Consider the following 19,623-nt stretch of genomic DNA (forward strand, 5'->3'; position numbering starts at 1 on the left):
AATACCCAGAGTATGGCACTATCATAATTGTTAAATTTTCTGTCTCCCCCTCCAGGTTTTTAGCTATCTGAGAGAGATGAGGATATGTACCCATATTTATCTTATTTATCTTTGTGATCCCAGAAGCTAGCGGACTTCTTAACCCATGGCAGGTACTTAACAATTTTGAGCATATCAATAAATGAATAAATAATTTAGGCTGCTAAGTAGCCTTACATGTAGGAAAGGGATGGCCTGTTCATCATTTAGTCTGGTCAGGAGTATGTGTTTGTTTATAAATCTGTCTCATGTGTTTTATTGACACGAATTAATACTCAGAACTCAGTCATCAGGGGCTCGTGACCAAACCTTAAAATCATCAATCCATTAAGCTATGACCACCCTAGGCTGAAGCTAAATAAGGAAGCATACCTTCACTGCTTATTTCAAAAACAAATCCCATAGGCTGAGACTTAAAGCAGGAATTTTATACTCATATGCCTAAAGGGGCTCTGCAAGCACATAAGTGAGTGATAAGGGTAAATGCACACTGTAGGACAGCGGGGACTGAGCTAAAAGGAGAACACAGGCCTTTTCTAAAGGGAGCAGACTTTGCTCAGCTCCAATATATTATTTCAGGTCTTCTGGCTCATTTTTTAAACCTGGAAATCCAAAATTTGATGTGAGCCTACTCATTTTAAAATATGGCCTATTAAAATAATGAGAAACCAATAAAACAAATTGATGGGGCCTATTCAGTTATAGTGAATTACCAATTTATGATCCTGGCCTTAAACCAATGAGAAGACAAAAATCTGTGACATCCATGTCATGTCTATGAATGCCTTTACCTTAGATTACCCAAGGACAGGTCCAGAGAAACCATGCTATTCTCAAGCACCTTGAGGTTAACATATAAACTCTCACTCTCAGCAAAAAAATCTTGATTTAACAGATTGGTTAACGTTAGTAACAACCTTCCTATTCTCAATCTGCAAAATTACCCATCATTGGAACCATCCAACCTCAAGGAGAGGTGGCCTTTCTCCTGCTTAAGGGACTCCCCCCCACAGTTGCTTTTAATATGTCTCCTCCATTAATTATCCTATTCTCTCAAAGATCTTCAATTTCAGCCTTCTGCTCAATTTAGTGACCATCTCCTCCTGGGGCAAGGGACCTCCTTTGGCCTACTGCTCCCTCTTTTAAATTTCCTTTAAAGTAAAGCTTATTTTTGTAGTTTTCAATGAGATTTACTATCTATTAGCATAGATTCACAGAACAAGAAGCTATCATTTTTATTGATGTATATGAAGTTTGTTGACTTTCAAAAAAAATGTATTACTTAACGCCATTTGTTTATTTGATAAATACTCATTAGCCTAGTATATACCAAGCACTGCTCAAGAGTGATCCATTCTAAATCCCAGTTGAGCTTGAAGTGACTCAGCACAGTTAAACCACTCTGCCATGGGTCATGGATCTCCAGTTTGCATGTCATAGAGACAGAATAAAATCAAAGAATGGAAATGGACCCATATTGTTTAGTCCACAAGAAATGCTTATCTATCAACACAGCTAATGTCATTACTACACATTGAGTCTTTTTTGTTTTTTGGGTTTTTTTTTTTTTTTTGGTATTGATGCCTTTTTTTTTTGTAATTTTATTTTTTTTTCAGTGTCCCAAGATTCATTGTTTATGCACCACACCCAGTGCTCATTGCAATACGTGTCCTCCTTAATACCTACCACCAGGCTCACCTAACCTCCCAACCCCATCCCCTCCAAAACCCTCAGTTTGTTTCTCAGAGTCCACAGTCTCTCATGGTTCATCTCCCCCTCTGATTTCCCCCAACTCACTTCTCCTCTCCATCTCCCAATGTCCTCCGTGTTATTCCTTATGCTCTACAAGTAAGTGAAACCATATGATAACTGACTCTCTCTACTTGATTTATTTCACTCAGCATAATCTCCTCCAGTCCCGTCCATGTTGATACAAAAGTTGGGTATTCATCCTTTCTGTTTGGCTCTTTACACACTGAGTCTTAATCATATTATGATAAGTTTGGATTAACTCTCTTACTGATTTTCAGTTTTTTGACTACACGTGGCAAGGCAGAAATTCCAAATGTAAGGGAGAGATTACGTTTCTGAAAGTTTCAATGCAAGTGCCCAGATATGATTGACAGGCATGCAGAAACTGTGTGCAATAATTCTGAGGGGAAAACTTTTGTTTTAACTGCTGCCCATAATCATGATTTTCAAATCATGAGTCAAGACCTTAGAGAAGGTTATAAAATCAATTTAGTCAGTATTTTGACATATAAAAGCATAACACATATAAAAAAGTAGTAATTATGTCATATAAATACATATTTTGGTATGTGTATGCATGTACAGTAGATTACAGTATAAATGTATTTTTTTCCGTGGTAAAAACTGTGGTAAAAAATATATATATGTGTGTATATATATACATATATGTATATATATATATGGACTCACTAGTTTGTATTTTACAAGCTTCAAAAATGAATAATCTATATTCCTCTGTATATGCCTTTTTTATTTCCCAATCTCAATCTGTTATTTCTGCTTCAGCAAACTCACTAAAATAGCTCTTAATAATGTCACTGATGGCTTTCTACTTATCAGATTGGATGTAACCTCCTTCAGATACATTCATAACTGAATTCTGGGCAGTGTTGAATGTTGTTCATATCTCTTTCTTAAAATTTGCATTGGCTTTGGCATGTGTGACATCATTTTCTATACGATCCTTCTGTTCTCTCCCCAGTGTTTCCCTCAAAGTTTTATTTTCTGGTTCTTTCACTCAGTCTTCCCTGAAATGCTTGCATTTCTGTAGACAAAGCATGGGCCTCAGAGATGCCATACACACACTGAGACTGAACTTTATCTCTGCCATTTATCACCTCTAATACCACTTCCCTGGCCCTGTTTACTACCACCTCTTGCCTGGATTATTGCAATAGCCTAATCACTGGTCTCCTCTTCTGTCTATGCTCAAAGAGTGGCCAGAGTAACCCTTGTAAGAGGAAAGTCAGACCATCTCCTTGATTTGATCAGAACCATTCACTGGCCCCGTGATCTCCTTCAGGTCTTTGCTCAAATAGCATTTTCATAGTGAAGAGCTCTAAGCCTCTCTCCTTAAACATATAATTTTACTGCCACTACAAAATGCCCTGTCCCCCTCTCTTGCTTTACTTTTCTCCAAAGCCCTTGTATAAAATACTATACAGTTACTTATTTTGTTTACTGTCTGTCTCCTTTTATTTGGATATAAGATCCAGCAAGATAAGGAGGTCTGTTTTGTAGAATACTACATCCCCAGAATCCAGGATTGGTGGCCCATATAGGAGACCAATAATATTTACTGAAAGAATGAGTGACTATCATCAATCATGTATTCTTGTGATAATGACAGGCCTCAGAGTACACATAGGTTATGTAATTTCCACACTATATACTATGCAGTTCTATGTGTAACATGATTTTTAAGAGAGTTTTTAGCTATTAAGCAAAAAATAAGAAATATTTCCAGAAGTTGTCTGAAATTCATAGCCAGGTCTTTTTTTTTTTTTTTTTTTTTTTTTTTTAGTATCATGTTATGTTAGTCACCATACAGTACATCATTAGTTTTTGATGTAGTGTTCCACGGTTCATTGTTTGGATATAACACCCAGTGCTCCATGCAATCCATAATCAGGTCTTAATCCTATGTTAGCAGTGTTCCTTCTGGCTTACCCTATAAGTCAAAGATACCTATATATGGCCCTGGTTAAACAGATAATACAGATAATGTCTTAGGGATGCTGATTTTGGGTCTTTCTTTTTTGTCTACTTCATCATACACATAAGTACTTCTATTGGCCTAAAGAGTGTGAAATATAGCTCAATTTCCTTCCTTTATTTTCTTTCCAATAACCCATAATTATGGAACAAAAAGAGAAAAATGTTAAAAATTCTTCCTCCCATGAATTATAACCAGATCACAACCTTGGTTTTTTTTTTATTCACTGCTATTGCTATTTAAAATATATTTGCTCCTGTAAAAGCACTAAGAGAGCCATTAAGACTTTTCCCTTAATAATAAATACTTTTCCCTCCATAGAGAGACAAAAAGAAAAAGTCAATTTAATCTTCTCTACTCTCCTAGTTTATTCCCTTTTAATTTTCACAAACTCACAACTCTGTCACTTATCTATTACCATTATCCCCATTAAACAGAAGAGAAATTAAGCTTGAGACTAGAAAGTTTGTTCAAGGTCATGTAGGTGTCAGGTGGAAGAGTTATGATCTGACTCTGAGATCTAAGGCATGGAAAGATATGTGCTTTATAGGACACAGGATATATCTTGAGAAATGTGATTGATTGTCAGCATGACTGACAGGTGTCTAGCTTAGGTGACTAGGTGAATGATGATTCTTCCAATAACCTATAGGAAGAAGTTTAGAGCACAAGTTTATCAGATCAGTTTTGGGTGTAAGTTTGAGATATCTGTGGGAAGATAATTTTGAAGCTCAGAACTGTGTCCAGGCCTGGAGATATAAATAGGGAACTCAAAAGCATTTAGACAGAATTCAAAATTATGGAGACCAATAAGTTCACCCACGAAGAGTTCACTATACCTGGCAAATAGAAAATAACAGGTTATCTGAGAAAGAGGCATTTAACCAGAATGAGAGAATAAATGGAAGATTGTTATAGGCCAAAGAGTGATGGTTGTTGGGGAAATAGATTACAGTGAATGTAATCTACTCTTCTGAGAAACGATTCAAAACTATCTGGAACTCATTCAAGGGAAGGAAGTGATTTAACACTATCTGGAAGTCACAGGAACTGTTAAAACTTTCTTCAGCTGATCATCTCCCTTTTGACACCTTCTAAAATTGACCTTTCCAGAAACCTAACTCTGAAAGTCTCATGTCCTAGGAAAGACCTTGCCAGAGATAGCTGGCCATCCTCTAACTCCTCAGGAATCCCCCTGAAACAGCCCTCTGTAGGAAACACTCCATGTTATGGCCTCTTCCATCCCATCGGTGTCTTGGAATCCTGTTTTTTGAGGCAAGGTAGTCTGTATGGATGGATACTAATGGTGAAATTGTTACTCTTATCAGGTGACTTCTGTGTGGAAATAAGCCCTCTTGGGGATCCATATTTTATTCTAAAGCAGGATTTCACAAAGTGTGCTTCACTAAAGCCTAGTACTATTGGACACAATCAGTATTACATAAAGATATAGTAAAATATAAAAGGTTCCCTGTTACACTCATTTTAGGAAATGCTGGGCTATAAACAAAGTTTAAAAAGTTTCTTTACAACAGGATTTTCAGAGACTAATATTCTACCATACATCATAAAACTACTGGAGAGACACATAAAATTCAGCATTTTCTGAAATTACCTGATTACAGGACTTTTTAAAAAAGTTATCAGATGGGTCAGAAATCTAGGAAGATATCTTCCTACAGGGATAATGCTAATGGTGGGTATTTTAGGCAATGTGGCAAATTAATTACAGATCAAAATCAACACCACTGTAACCATACCAGGTATCACCCTATTGGAGCAGTCATTTTTTCCACTTTACCCGCTTTCAACTCTTTCTTCACATCATGACATTAATTTGGTCACAATCACTTTTAATGGGAATGGACCTTTGCTTGAGAGTTTAAGTGTTTGCTTTCCCTTTTGATCAACACAATTCTATGGACTGCATAAAAAATGGGATTGGGGTTTGTGGTGTTTTTTATTTCACAGTGTACATAATAACTGAGTAAAAATGAGATAAAGCTGATGAATAAACTTGATCATTGATATTATTTCCCTGCTTCTACTTGCTTTTTTTTCTTTTATAGCTTGCAAGCTCAGTTATTACAAGGAAAATCAATAAACAAGCTTTCAAGGAAACTTATACCCAGGGAGAATAAAGACCCTTTTGCCTTGAAGTTATTCTTTTTCTTTTTTAAGGGAGTAATATCCGCTCCACAGCCAGAGTTCACTTTCAAGTCAACAGAAGCCCTGTGTGCTCATGAGGACTCTCTGCTGAGAGAACAGAGCCCCCAAGTATTTTCAGAGGGATAGCTTTTGTTACTAGGATAACTCCTGTGAATTGAATTGTTCCCAAATTTAGGCAGGATTGTAAAAAGGGAACCAATGTAGCCAAGAAAATAAACCATTGTCCACAAATTGAGGGACCGGGAAAGAATGTAAGTAAGCTACAAAAAGCAGCCTTTTCATGTGAATGTAAACGAAACGTAACTTTATTAATGGAGCTGGGATTCTCACCTCTGTCCTCTCCTGGAGCTTATACCTGGGAAATAGAGACTAGATCCTTTAGAGTTCTGTTCTAGGTCAAAAGATTTTTGCCATTGCATGACAGTATTTAAAGGAGATAACCTTGGACCGCATGCGCAAGTTGCAAATCAAAGCAGCACCATTCAAAAGAACACAGTGAGATGATAGAAATGCTCTATAACTTTGTGCTGCTTAACATGTTAGCTAGTAGTTACACATAAATATTGGACGCTTGAAATGTGGTTAGTATAGCTAAATAAGTGAATTGCCAATATTACTTAATTTTAATGAATCTAAATTTAAGTAATTCCATGTGCCTAGTTGTCACCATATTAGACAGCATAGCACTGGAGAATGAGAGCTGAATTTATCAAGTCAGGAGCTCCAGCATTTTAGTAAGGACATAGAGAAACATGGATATCCCCAAACCATGTTCGCTGGTCATTTTCTTCCAAGCAAAGTTACACCACAAAGCCAATGGCAAGAGTCAATAAAGATTGTCCAGGTCTACTTGGAAAATCAGAGTGAGTTTAAATAAAGTCATGGGTAAAAGTGGAATGGCAGTCACTGGTAGAAGGAGAGTCTGACATGTGTCTTAGTAAGACAAGAGAATCCTCAGAAAAATATATGCACATCCATGTTCACTGCAACATTATTTGCAATAGCCAAGACATAGAAACAACTTAAATTTCCATTAACAGATGAATAGATAAAAATTGTGGCATATTTATACACATTGGAATATTATTCAGCCTTTAAAAAAAGAATGAACTCTTGTTATTTGGACAACCTAGATGGACTTTGAAGGCATTAGCTAAATGCAATAAGTCAGAGAGAGAAAAATAAATATTGTGATCTTACTTACATTTGGAATCTTAAAAAAAAAAAAAAAAATGAGCTCATAGATCCAGAGAACAAATTGGTGGTTGCCAGAGGCAGGAGGTGGGGGGGGGGGATGGGTAAAGGGGATCAAAAGGTACAAACTTCCAGGTATAAAATAAATAAATCATGAGAACATAATATACAGCACGGTGACTATAGTTAATAATACTGTACTGCATACTTGGAAGTTGCTAAGAGTAAATCTTCAAAGTTCTCATTACACACACACACACACACTCTCTCTCTCTCTATTATTATGTGTTGGTGACAGATGTTAATTAAACTCTTGGTGATCATTTACCAATACATAAAAATATCAAGTCATGGGGCATCTGAGTGGCTTAGTCAGTGAAGTGTCTGACTCTCGATTTCAGCTCAGATCACGATCTCAGGGTTGTGAGATCAAACCCCATGTCAGGCTCCATGCCAAAGCCTGCTTAGGATTCTCCCTCTCCCTCTGTCCTGCCCCCATTCATGCTTGCTCTTAAAAAAAAATCGTCACTACTTGAAATTAATGTAATATTTTATGTCAATTATACCTCAATGAAAAGAGAAAAAGAAAGAAAAAGAAAAGAAATAAAAGAAAAGAGAATACTAAAAAAGAGTTACAGGATAAGAGTGTAACTCTATGTGGTTGTCTAACAAATTACCCCACAATTTAGTGGCTTAAACAAGTAACATTTGTTTTATTCATGAATCTGTAACTTGGGTGGGGCCCCTGGGAAGATAGTGCATCTCTGTTCCAGTCAGCATTGCCCGAATTGTCCCAAGGCTGGGAGCTGGAATCATGTGAAGGATTGTCCTCACACATGGCTGGAGATAACTCTGACTACTGACTGTTGAACCATCAGTCAGAACACTTTAAAAATGGCTACACCATGAGGTCTGGACTTTTATCACAACATGGTGACTGGATTCCAAGTGCAAGTGTCCAGAAAGAGTTTTGTACCCTCTTTATGGCCTAGCTCTGGACGTCCCATAGCATTGCTTCTGTAGGACTCTGATCATCAGAGAAGACACAAATCCAATCAGGTGAAAAGAATATTCACCTTTTGATAAGGGGTGCCGAGGAGGTACACAAGGAAATGCGCATAAGACTAGATATATTGCTGTAGCCATTTTTTGCAAAATAATCCATCATTGTTTAATAAAATAGTTTAGGCTTCAAGTAATAGAGGCCTTAGTCAAACTAGATTAACAACAAAAAAGAAACCTACTGTTTTAAGGAACTAGTTAGCTTAAAGTTTCAAGTATGGCTGCACCTAGTGGCTCAAATGACATAATTTCATCTTTCTCCTACATGCTAATCATTCTGTTTCTTGCTTCTTTTGTCTCTTGTCTCTGTCTCCCTGTCTCTCTCTTTTTCAACTGTCTCAGTGTCTTCTCCAAATAGCAGAACTAAAGATTACTGGCGATGCTAAGTCAACATTCTGACAATTTTTGAACCTAAAGGAAGTATTTTTCTTGTATACCAAGCCTCACGGAAGGACTGTGATTGATTTGTTCAGGTCCCATGCCCACCCCTTGTCCAATCCTGGGATCTGGAAAATGAAGTTGAATTTTAGGCCAGGTAAATTTTACTTAGAAGCAAGTTATTTAATCTTACTGAACTGCCGTTTTCTCACAGGTAGAAAGGAGATTCTGATAGATTGATGGCAAAACTTACTCCAGTTTTCCCCTTTTCTGCATTCAAACAACTGCAATGTGATTTTGTGGCCTCTTTCATCCAATGGTGAAGTCTGTTTCCCTATCCTTGGATTCCACGCTAACCCTGAGATTTGGTTTTGTCCAACAGAAGGTGGTTAATGTAACTTTGTGCCAGTTCTGAGCATAGACCTAAAAATCTCTTAAGCATTTCTGCTCTTTGTCTCTTGGAACCCTGATACTACCAGGAGAAAAAGCTCAGTTTGGACTGTTGAGGGAAGAACGATCAAGTAGAGCAAAGCTGAGTCAGCCCAGTTCTCCCAGCCAAAGTCAGAGACACATAGGACAGCTCAGCCAAGATTAGCAAAACCAACCCACAGCTGACTTCAGCTGTCTGAGGATACATGAGCAAACCCAGCTAAGATCACCCAATCTGTAGACTGTGCCCATGAGTTCTGCTCTTTGCGTGTTTGTTCCACAGTTTTATTATGACAAATATGAAACAGTGATACCATTAGTCCCTAAATCTTAGTATTCTGTTTAAAACAGTGTCTGACCTCAAAAAAGTAGTCAATAAATATTTGCTATTATTATTATCCATAACCTGCCAGTACCACACAGAATTGGAGTGTGGTAGCTTCCTAAAGAAGAAAAAGTTTCCCAAATTAAAATCCAGAAGCAAACAAAATTAAAAATGAGGTATCTACCACATGCTGCACGAGGTCTAATAAGGACAGAATATTGATCTATTAAATTTTTAGCAATTTAATAAATTTAAAAGAAAAAGTAAGCATATCATAATGGGAAGCACATCACTTATTGTCAGTGAAGTAAAAGTAGATGATCTCCAAAGCCCTTTACACATCCTGTATAAATGTCTAATATCTGATCTATGCCCAGCTATCATATCATCAATTAGATCAAATAGCAAGCTTCTTCCTTGCAAAATGGACGCTAACATTTTTATTATATGATTAATTGCTGTTGTTAACAATATTTATACTTGTCCAAAAATTAGGACAAGAAGTAATTTTATATCTCCTAGCATTTTTTAAACACAATAATTATACATCTGATACAATTTTCCATGGTAAACTTTAAAAGAATAAATGCATTCACTCCAAGAAAACATTATTATATCTTTATATTATGTCTATATATTACCTTTACAAATACTGGAGACCCACATGCCTCTGAGCTTCATCTGTCAGTGTGAGTACTTGTACTGGGGGGAGGAGCTGTTCTTTCATAGTGACCCTTCTCGCTCTCTCTCTCAGGTAAGTCACACACCCAGTTACAGAACTTCAGTAGAACTCTGTGGCAGTTTACAGACTCCACTTTAGCCTGTAAATTCTCTTGTGAACCCAATTATATATTTCCATTTCTCTTTGACTTTTGTACTCGTGTATTCTGCTATTTCTTTTCTCTATAGGTCTTAACATGAATTGCCGCCTCCCTGCCCATCACCCACAAAATACATGTTTGCTAAGTGATAGTGCAATGTAAATAAAGCTCCTAGTCCTGTTCCTCACATGTAACAAAAGCAGGATAAGCAGTAATCATCGCCAATTTCATTGTTACCTTTATTTTCTGATTTTGTCTTCGCAATAACCCTAGGTATGGCTATGTAAGTCTTATTATCCTATTTACTGATTATGAGTACCAAGGGGATAAGATGTGTAGTCACCAAATATGAAAGTACAGGTAGGATAACAGGTACAGCTATATCCACACACCAATAAGATTAATAATGACTGTGTGAAGAATAATCAGTTTGAGACTAAATTTTGTGAAAGCGAATTTTCAGATTAATGTGACAAAATTAACAGTAGTTAATGTATATTAAGCACTTACTATGTTCCAATAGCTATTGTAAAAATAATGTTGTAAGTTGATACTAGCATTAACTCAATTATTTAAGTACTTTTTTCATGGTTTTGTACAGGAAACCAATATGAGACTCTGTGGGTTAAAGAGCTTGCATTCGGTCTAGGAGCAGTAAGCTAATAAATCACCAACAGGGGATTTGAATATAGACCATCTGGTTCCCACAAGTGTTCCTGTTACCCTCTTCTGTCTCTGAAATGAAGAATAAGAAGTTAGGAGAGAGGAGAGAAGAGTAATGGTAAATGAAAATTTATCAAGGTAGAAATAAGTAAATCATACACAGGCTGGATCATTCCTTGTGTATGGGTTATGAGACAACATCTGGGTGAAGAATCAGGTGGAAATGAGGTTGGGAAGGTTTATGATGCAGCCTCAGAAAAGTGGCCCTTGATGATCAGGTTGAGGTGTTTGAGCATCTGCAACGGCCTAAAGGTAACCTGACCCTCTCTATACTTTAACTTAATCTATGTCAATGCACCAGCAAATAAACACATTGAGGAAAAATGCACTGGCCTATATGGAAGCAGTCAGTTTCTTGATGTGGAGCTAGAAGAGTTTGTTTAGAATTGGCAGCATTTCTGTTTAAAATACTTCATGAACATCGTGTTGTTTAACTATTTGTAAAAGACGAAAGAGACAGACTGCAGGCAGATGCTCTGGTCACATCTCAGCCCTAACCCCTTCTGGAAGGTTAAGTACTGGAAACATAGGATGGATGGTTTTATATCAAGCCAGCTGTGTGCTTCCACACAAGGTTTAACGTTGAAAGTTCCTTAACAGAACATCCGGCTAATAATGTGCCTTCCATTTTTCAGCAGCACTTACATATGGCACCTGGCCAATGGGAGGAAAGTACATGGGTCAAGTAACCGCAGAATGATTTCAAATGTTTGCCTTACCATCTATAAACATAATTCAAGAATAATAACCACAATCTTGGGGGGAAATCTCAATAACTCTCAAATATAACAACTTCAGTATGAAAGGAATTATTTATTTGGCCTATGTACTAGTTGAGTTAGCCCCTACCTCACTACACCAACTAAAACGATTTTTAAAAACCTTAAAAGTGGGGCGCCTGGGTGGTTCAGTCATTAAGCATCTGCCTTTGGCTCACGTCATGATCCAGGGTCCTGGGATCGAGCCCCTCATTGGGCTCCAGCCCCTCATTGGGCTCCCTGCTCAGCGGGAGGCCTGCTTCTCCTTCTCCCACTCCCCTTGCTTATGTTCCCTCTCTCGCCGTGTCTGTCTCTGTCAAATAAATAAATAAAATCTTTTAAAAAAATCTTAAAAGTGATGAGGGTGTAACATTTACATTAATAACTTCTTTGGTAGAACTGGTTTTAGGAAAGGAAATATTTTCATAATTCTCATTTCCAGCTTTTCCTAAGAGATATTCTTTAATGCAGTGAAAGCATAATTTTTCTAAGGGAGAAACATGAAAGTAACTCTATCTTTTTCAAGGTTATTTAAAAATCATTTGGTACTTGATCAACTAATAGTCAATCACCTGAGTTCTAATTCATGACTAAAATCCAGCAGATTAGTTTGAATCATTCTGCTAATGTGAATCTGATTTGACCAGATATTAACTGCATTATTTAAAATTTTATTAGGATCTATTGAACATTGGCCAGCACTACAATTGTCTTATTAATTTCTGGAAAAAAAAATCTGAGGTCATCTTACCTGCTGTTTCAAGAGGCAAACAATTATATGTTTTATAATTTATAAAACACATACATATTTTTTTCTAGGTTGTTTTCCTTGTCTACTGGTGAGCAAACATCTATCAGAATCTTTGGCATCTATCAAAGTGTTCTGAGTGTCTTATAACAACAGAACACAGATCCAAGAAAGTTTAGACATGACTAATAAACAGCACACAGATGTGGATGCTGAAAAATTAATACCACACAACCTGATGGGCTGTAGTACCAAAATGCTTCTGCAAAAACAGAATGAAATAAACCCAAGCACAAATACTCATGCAATCATGGCATAAATGAATCATAAAGCATTGGAGCAGAAGTTTAGAGATCTAGCATCAAATACAACGTCTGACAGACTACTCAGCTGCACACACTGTTCTTCACGTCATCTCATTGGTAGAGAGAACGTTGGGAGTAAAAGTAACTGGTTACATGTTACCCGTTTAAAAAATAATTTCAAGACATTTTATGTTTGTAATCCTCCTCATAACTCAAAAATTGCCTCTTAAATTTTCAGAATAGGTACTTGCTATTCTCAGATAAGATGTTCTAATAGAGTACCAATTTGTTGTTGTCATTAAGAATTAAGGCCACAGGAACCCTGGGAGGTTGCTGCTGACATCTAGTGGCATAATTTTTTAAATGCCAAATGCATTAAAAATATATAACTAGAGAGAGAAAGGGACAAATGTACATAAAAATGCACTTGCAAAGTCTAGTGGACACCCCATGTCATAAATTATTTGCCTCTGCCCACACTCTCTGCTTGCAATGAATTGTTCCCCTTCCAAAGTAATGTTAGTACCACAAAACCAAAGAAATGAAAACTAACACACATGCTAAAGCCTTAAAGGAACCAATTCCCTCAAAGTTCTTAGTCCTCTACTGGGAAGTACCAATTCCCAGACAGCCCCGACTCCCAGAAGCCTTGCTCCAACCCCAACAGTCATTAATTTCATCTCCACTTTCTAAATAACAATCGCCCTTTCCACACCTAGTATTTAGGTACTTTTAGGATCCTAGCCTAAAGAAAATACTGTGAAGCAGAGAATATTTTATTTCAGACTGCATATATGCAAACATACACACACATTCAAAATGGCCATAAACTTCTTAGTCATGAGGTTCTACAATTAGTGCAAACTTAAAAATAGCTTTCAGGGACAGCTTTAATGGCTTCCAAGCATCAAAATGAATAATGATGTATAGAAAAACACAGAAAAAACTGAACTTGGGGAAAAATGATAACGTGCATAGAGCATGCTTCTATAAGCATGTAAAGAGATTTGTTTTGTAGTCTCTATATGTGTGTATGTATGTATATACGTATTTAAGGTATGCATGTGTGTATGTGAGTAGAACAAGAGACTCTCAAGTTTTGCACGTACTCCCACTCCAAACTAGAACACTGATGAATATAGTAGGTAAACACTGATTTAATGAATGAATACATAAATGAATGAGGGAGCAAATTACAATACAACTTTTTTTGCTATTAGTTCTAATGTGAGATACGCTATAGGTATTGTCTTAATAAGGCAGGGTTTTGCTCATGGGCAACAAGTGCCTTAGCTGTGTGGCTCAGGTTAGAATTTTCTTCCATGACATGTGTGCAAAGTGGCAAAAGCCAATGGGTGATAGAATTGGGCAATCTTCCCTTGGTGAAGAGAATGTTTCAATAGTGAAAAATTGTTTTCTTTATAAGTTAATGTATTTGAATTTAGATTTTATTCTCATTGAAAAGATGTGATAAAAGGACAGTAGGTTCTCAAGGCAATCTTAAATAATACAAACCATAGCTAAATTATAACTCTCATAGTACAAAGCACTCTTTTAGCCTTTGAATATTACTTTAGTGGAAATCATGGTGATACAAGGAGTTCATTCATTCAAAGTTTGTGTGCTTCACTCAAAGTGGGAGTAAAAATGGATGGCAAAAGAATCTTCTTTCCATTCATATTAAAGGAAAGAAATCCCATGTCTGTGTATGTACCTATACATAATAAAATGATACTTGTACATATGCACATATACACACCTGTACACATAAGAACTAGTAGTAACAATCTATGCAAATCAGTGACAGTACAGCATCTAGATGACTTTACCAAGTGAATATGGGTTAAGGGAGAGAAATAGTTGTAGTGTTATGAGGAATTCAGAAGTTTTAAAGAGAAGTTTCAAGGTTATATAGGCTTAGGAATAAGGGAGAAAGATTGGGCATTCAGGGTGAAGTATTCAGCTTAAAGAAAGAGAAGAATGTTTAGGGTAAGAGGCGTAGTAAGAGAGAGACAAAGGAAGAAATACAGGCAGGGGATTGATGGAAGAGCTTGAATATTATTTGCAGGAGTTGATTTTAGACAGTGACATGCCTTACAGTTTTGGGAGTTTTTAAGCAGGTTTTAAAAAGATGGAGTACCCCACAGATTCTACTCCTCAGAGGAGGAAAACATAACAAGAACTTTTCAAATGACAAAAACCATAGAAGCCAAAAAAATTATCTAAAACTATCATAATAGCTCTTTGTCACATAAATCCTCTTTAAGAATTACTTTTTAATCACTTCTGCAAGAAAATGCTCTGTGATCTCTTCTATGACTTGCACTTTAAGCACTCTTTGGGAGCATACTTTGCCTGATGCTACACCTATATTCCTGCATAGCATTACATGTATCACACACAGCACCTAATTCAGGCAATGTGACTATTATCACACCTCTTATCACATGCCATAGACGTATTTCTACTTCTTTAAATTCACAGCCATTAACTTACTAATCAACCCGCAAGTTTTGATGATTTACTTTCCACTGTTACTCTAGGGTAGGTTTGTAATAAATAATATAAAATATAAGTAATGTAGTAAGCTCTTAAAATATCACAAGATTTTCATGCTTTTAAACCTCAACAGATATTACATCTATGTTTCCTACAGCCTGTATAATAAACTACAGTGAAACACATAACTAAATAATTTATTTACAGTTTATTTATTAGTGCTCTTGAACCTAAGCAACATACACTAACCTTATGATACAGTTTATTTTCAATTCTTAAAACCGTTTGTACTAAGTTTAGATCTCAACCTAGTGTACATCAAAAAAAAATGTCAAATCCTTAATATCTCATTACAGTTACCTATAGTTAAATATATGTGAGGAAAAAAACTTGATATTCTTACATAATAAAAATAAATTACAGACATGAAATTTTCTTAATGAAATTCTATCTATTTCCAGGACATATAAAACATATGTAAAAACAGCCTCTATGTTTGTACATAATCTTTTTAGGGGTGTATAGAAGGATATTTTGACCTGACTAGTTGAAGTTGCTTCTCTCTTTGAATGACAAAATTCAGAATATTGTGACTAAATCACTCCCTGTAAAAGAGTCAAATGCAGAACTTCTACGTATCTTCCCATGCAAAAGTGCATGCTATTCCATCAGCTTGTTCCCTGAGCTCCACTATCACAGTTAATCTCACACAAAAGTGTGTTAGTTTTAAACTGGGAAAACTGAATGGTCCCATTTGTCTAAAAATAACACCTTCACTAGTGTGTCTTAAACTTCCGTATTCTTACTAGGAGGCCAGCATTACCTTGATAACAAAACCAGATAAAGACTCCACTAAAGGGGTGCCTGGGTGGTGGCTCAGTCGGTTGAGCATCTGCCTTCAGCTCAGGTCATGGTCCCAGGGTCCTGGGATGGAGCCCCGTATCAGGCTTCCTGCTCAGCAGAGAGCCTGTTACTCCCTCTCCCTCTGCCTGTCTCTCTGTCTATTTGTGCTCTCTCTCTATCTCTCTGTCAAATAAATAAAATCTTAAAAAAAGAGACTCCAATAAAAAAGAGAACTACAGACCAATATCCCTGATGAACATGGATACAAGAATTCTCAGTAAGACACTAGTAAAACAAACTCAACAGCACATTAAACATTGAAATTTAAGTGTCTAAATTCCATCTGAGATAATAAATATTGAGCATCAATAATTAGCACTCTGTCATATTAATAGGAATTTTTTTTATAAGATTGCAAACACCCCTGTTTCAATGAATCGAAAGGTCTAACTTAGAGAGATGATGATGTGAACACCATTTTCTCCACCCCAAATACTCATCCACATCCCACTCCCAACCTGCATATAAACACACACACACGCTAAAGCATAAGCTCTTTGAGAATTCTGTCAGACCAAAGCACTTGGACTCTAGAGTATACAGAACTGTTTCTTTATTTTCATGTTGAGGAGAAGTGGGTTTTGTTACTATGCGTACACAATTCTGAAAACTCTACCATGTTAATGGAAATACCCCTCCTTCTACCTTTCTTTCTTTTACTACATTCAGTTCAAAATAAGTTTATCCATCTCTTACATACATAAAATAAAAGGTTAGTAAAATTGAATATTAGCATATCCAGACCTCTGAAAAAAGAAAAATATCACACGAATGCATCCTGGATAGTCTGTGCTCTCTTTATCCTTTATTTTCATTCTAAAGCTCATAGATCCTTGACCCTCTTTATTGGTTTCATCTCATTCGGTCTTTTTTTCTTTCCCATCTCTTTACTGGGTCATTTATCAATTTACCCTCAACAAACACTTTACTACCACTTATCTCCCTATGCCTATATCATATAGCTCAGCTTCACCCTCTTCCACATATGGTCCAGGTAGTTCTCATTATGTCTCTCTTTGGCGAATCACAGTTAATAGTTCAATGCAAAAGGCAACCCTCAATTGATGTCATTAACCATTTTTAAGATATTTTGTAGTCTGAATTAACATTTTAGTATAGATAAAACTTGAATAGAGTACCCACAATTCAAAATCCCCTTTAGGGGAGAAAAGCTGCTTCCCTAAGGGGTTTATATATCTTTTGAAGAACTAACTGGAAATCAGAAATAAGTAGAAACACCCCAATTTGCAATTCAGCCTAAATTTTTGTTCAACTGCAAATTAAAGTTCAGAAGCAACTTTTCTGCTAATGTCTATTAAATTTAAATTCTACCTTTATTTCAGCACTCATTGTTTTTAGGAATTCAATGATTTGTCAAAAATAAAACCCAATTAATTCCAATTACTATGCAGCCTAATGTACATTTCAATAATTCTATTATTTGTGTCCACATACATACAGTAATACCCTATCTTCATAGCTGTATGAATAGAAAGTATTGAGATATGGGTCCAGTTTCCCATCAAAATTCTAAGCTTTAGAAACATTTCTATAAAAAACTATTTTGAGATAGCATTTTTATTCATAAAACATACACACATTATATATCTGCATCTATAACCACACTTCATTTACATATACATGTCATTAGAATATTTGCATGAGTGTTCATATTCTTAGGCCAACATATGTAAATAAATCACATAGCAATTTGAAAATTTAGCAACTAAATAGGCAATCTGTTAAGTATAATCAGACATGCTATTCAGCAACTGTATGATATAATTCAATCTTCCAAAGAAAATATATGTTTTGCATGAGGGTGCCTTTATAAAAGCTTGATGAAGTTTTCTAGGAATTTGTACTGAAATTTTCACATATTCAAAAAATAAAAGGTAAAGCCATCTGACTAATGCTTAAATGAAAGGAAAATCTCATCACTGTAACCTGATTTAGGATCTAATTGTCTTATTGTCTATCATTTGTAAATATGATACACTAATTGGGGCTATTTCCAAAGAGAATGCAATCTTCTCGTCAAGATCCTATTCACATATTAACATAAATGAAATAAAAGTGTCATAAAATTAACCATTATCCATAATGTTTTGATAAGCTATATATATTTTAAAATTTACTCTTCACTTCATAGATAGGATGATCATCATAAATCATTCCCTCTACTTTTCAGATAATGATTTGATTTTTTTTGGTGGGTTATACAGTAGCTGAAACCAGTGATCAAAGAAAGCCAACTAGTTCAATGTGTCAGAGTTCAACAGACTAAAAAACTTATCAGTTCAAAATAAGCATTACCTTGATCTGAATCTTCATAAAAAACAGCAAATCTCTTGCCAGGTAACACCATTTCTTTGGGTTCTGTGGGCAAAGAGAAAAGAGATTAATAAAAACAACCTTTCTTTTTACTCTTTAAATACTTCTTTAAGAAGATTCATTAGTAAAAAAGGTCAGAGAGGAAAATCATTTAGCAAAATACTCAGCTCCATTCAGCAGCTGCCTTGGGAAGTACTTGCTATAAATGCGAAATAGATTCCTCAAAAGTACCCCCCTCCTACAGCTGAGAACATGGCAGATACTGTGGCAGATACTCAGCCTTGTTTTCTTTGCTTCTCTCTCTTCTCCCATGGGAACAAAACAAGCACTTGAACATGAAAAAACATTAGCTTCCACTGTTTCAAAAGATAAGATGTAAGCCATGTTGGGACAGAACATTTACTTGGAATACAACTAACTGAAATGGAATTGGCAATTATCTAAACTTACGTTTCTCCCTCCTGCAGTGAGTATGGGTTTTAAAGTATTCATGAAAGCTTTGGTGTTTTCCTAGTCTGTCTTTCCACAGAAGTGATAACATGAGATAGTATGGGATGACTCTGTAAATAACTGCAGATTACCCTGCTCATATGATGCAATTTCAGAGCTTTTCTACGCCGCAACAAGGAGGAAAACACTTTCTAGAAGTCAAAAGTATGAAAATATATCTTATTCCCTCTCTTAGCATATAACAATCTTGATGAGTGTTCCTTAAGAGATTTTATTGCATCATTATCTGAATGTTCAGATTGGAGGATAAGAAATTCAAGTCTGAGCAACAGCTTTCCAGAAAAGAATGTTACATAGCTAGGTAAGAATTTTAAATTCATCCCTTAAGAAGGTTATTTGGACAAATGTTAACAGTTAAAAGCATCATTGATTAATTGACTACAACAGTCATTATAAGAATAGTCCTATAACTGTAATCAATATAACACCTTACTAGCTATGTGACCTTGGGCAAGTACATTAAACTTTGTAAACCTTTAAGTTTCATCTGTAATATCCAAATAATAATTCCTCCTACTCCACAGAGCTGATAAATAAATGAAATAAAATATATAAAGGATATAGGACTAATGATTATTAGCTACTGTAATTATCAATAAAATTATTAATATTATTATCATTGTTCCCCTTTTTTAAAAAAACTCACTACCTCATTGAAAATCTCTGCCTCTGAGCCAT

Source organism: Martes martes, assembly GCF_963455335.1.
Source record: "Martes martes genome assembly, chromosome: 2".
NCBI classification, from domain to species: domain Eukaryota; kingdom Metazoa; phylum Chordata; class Mammalia; order Carnivora; family Mustelidae; genus Martes; species Martes martes.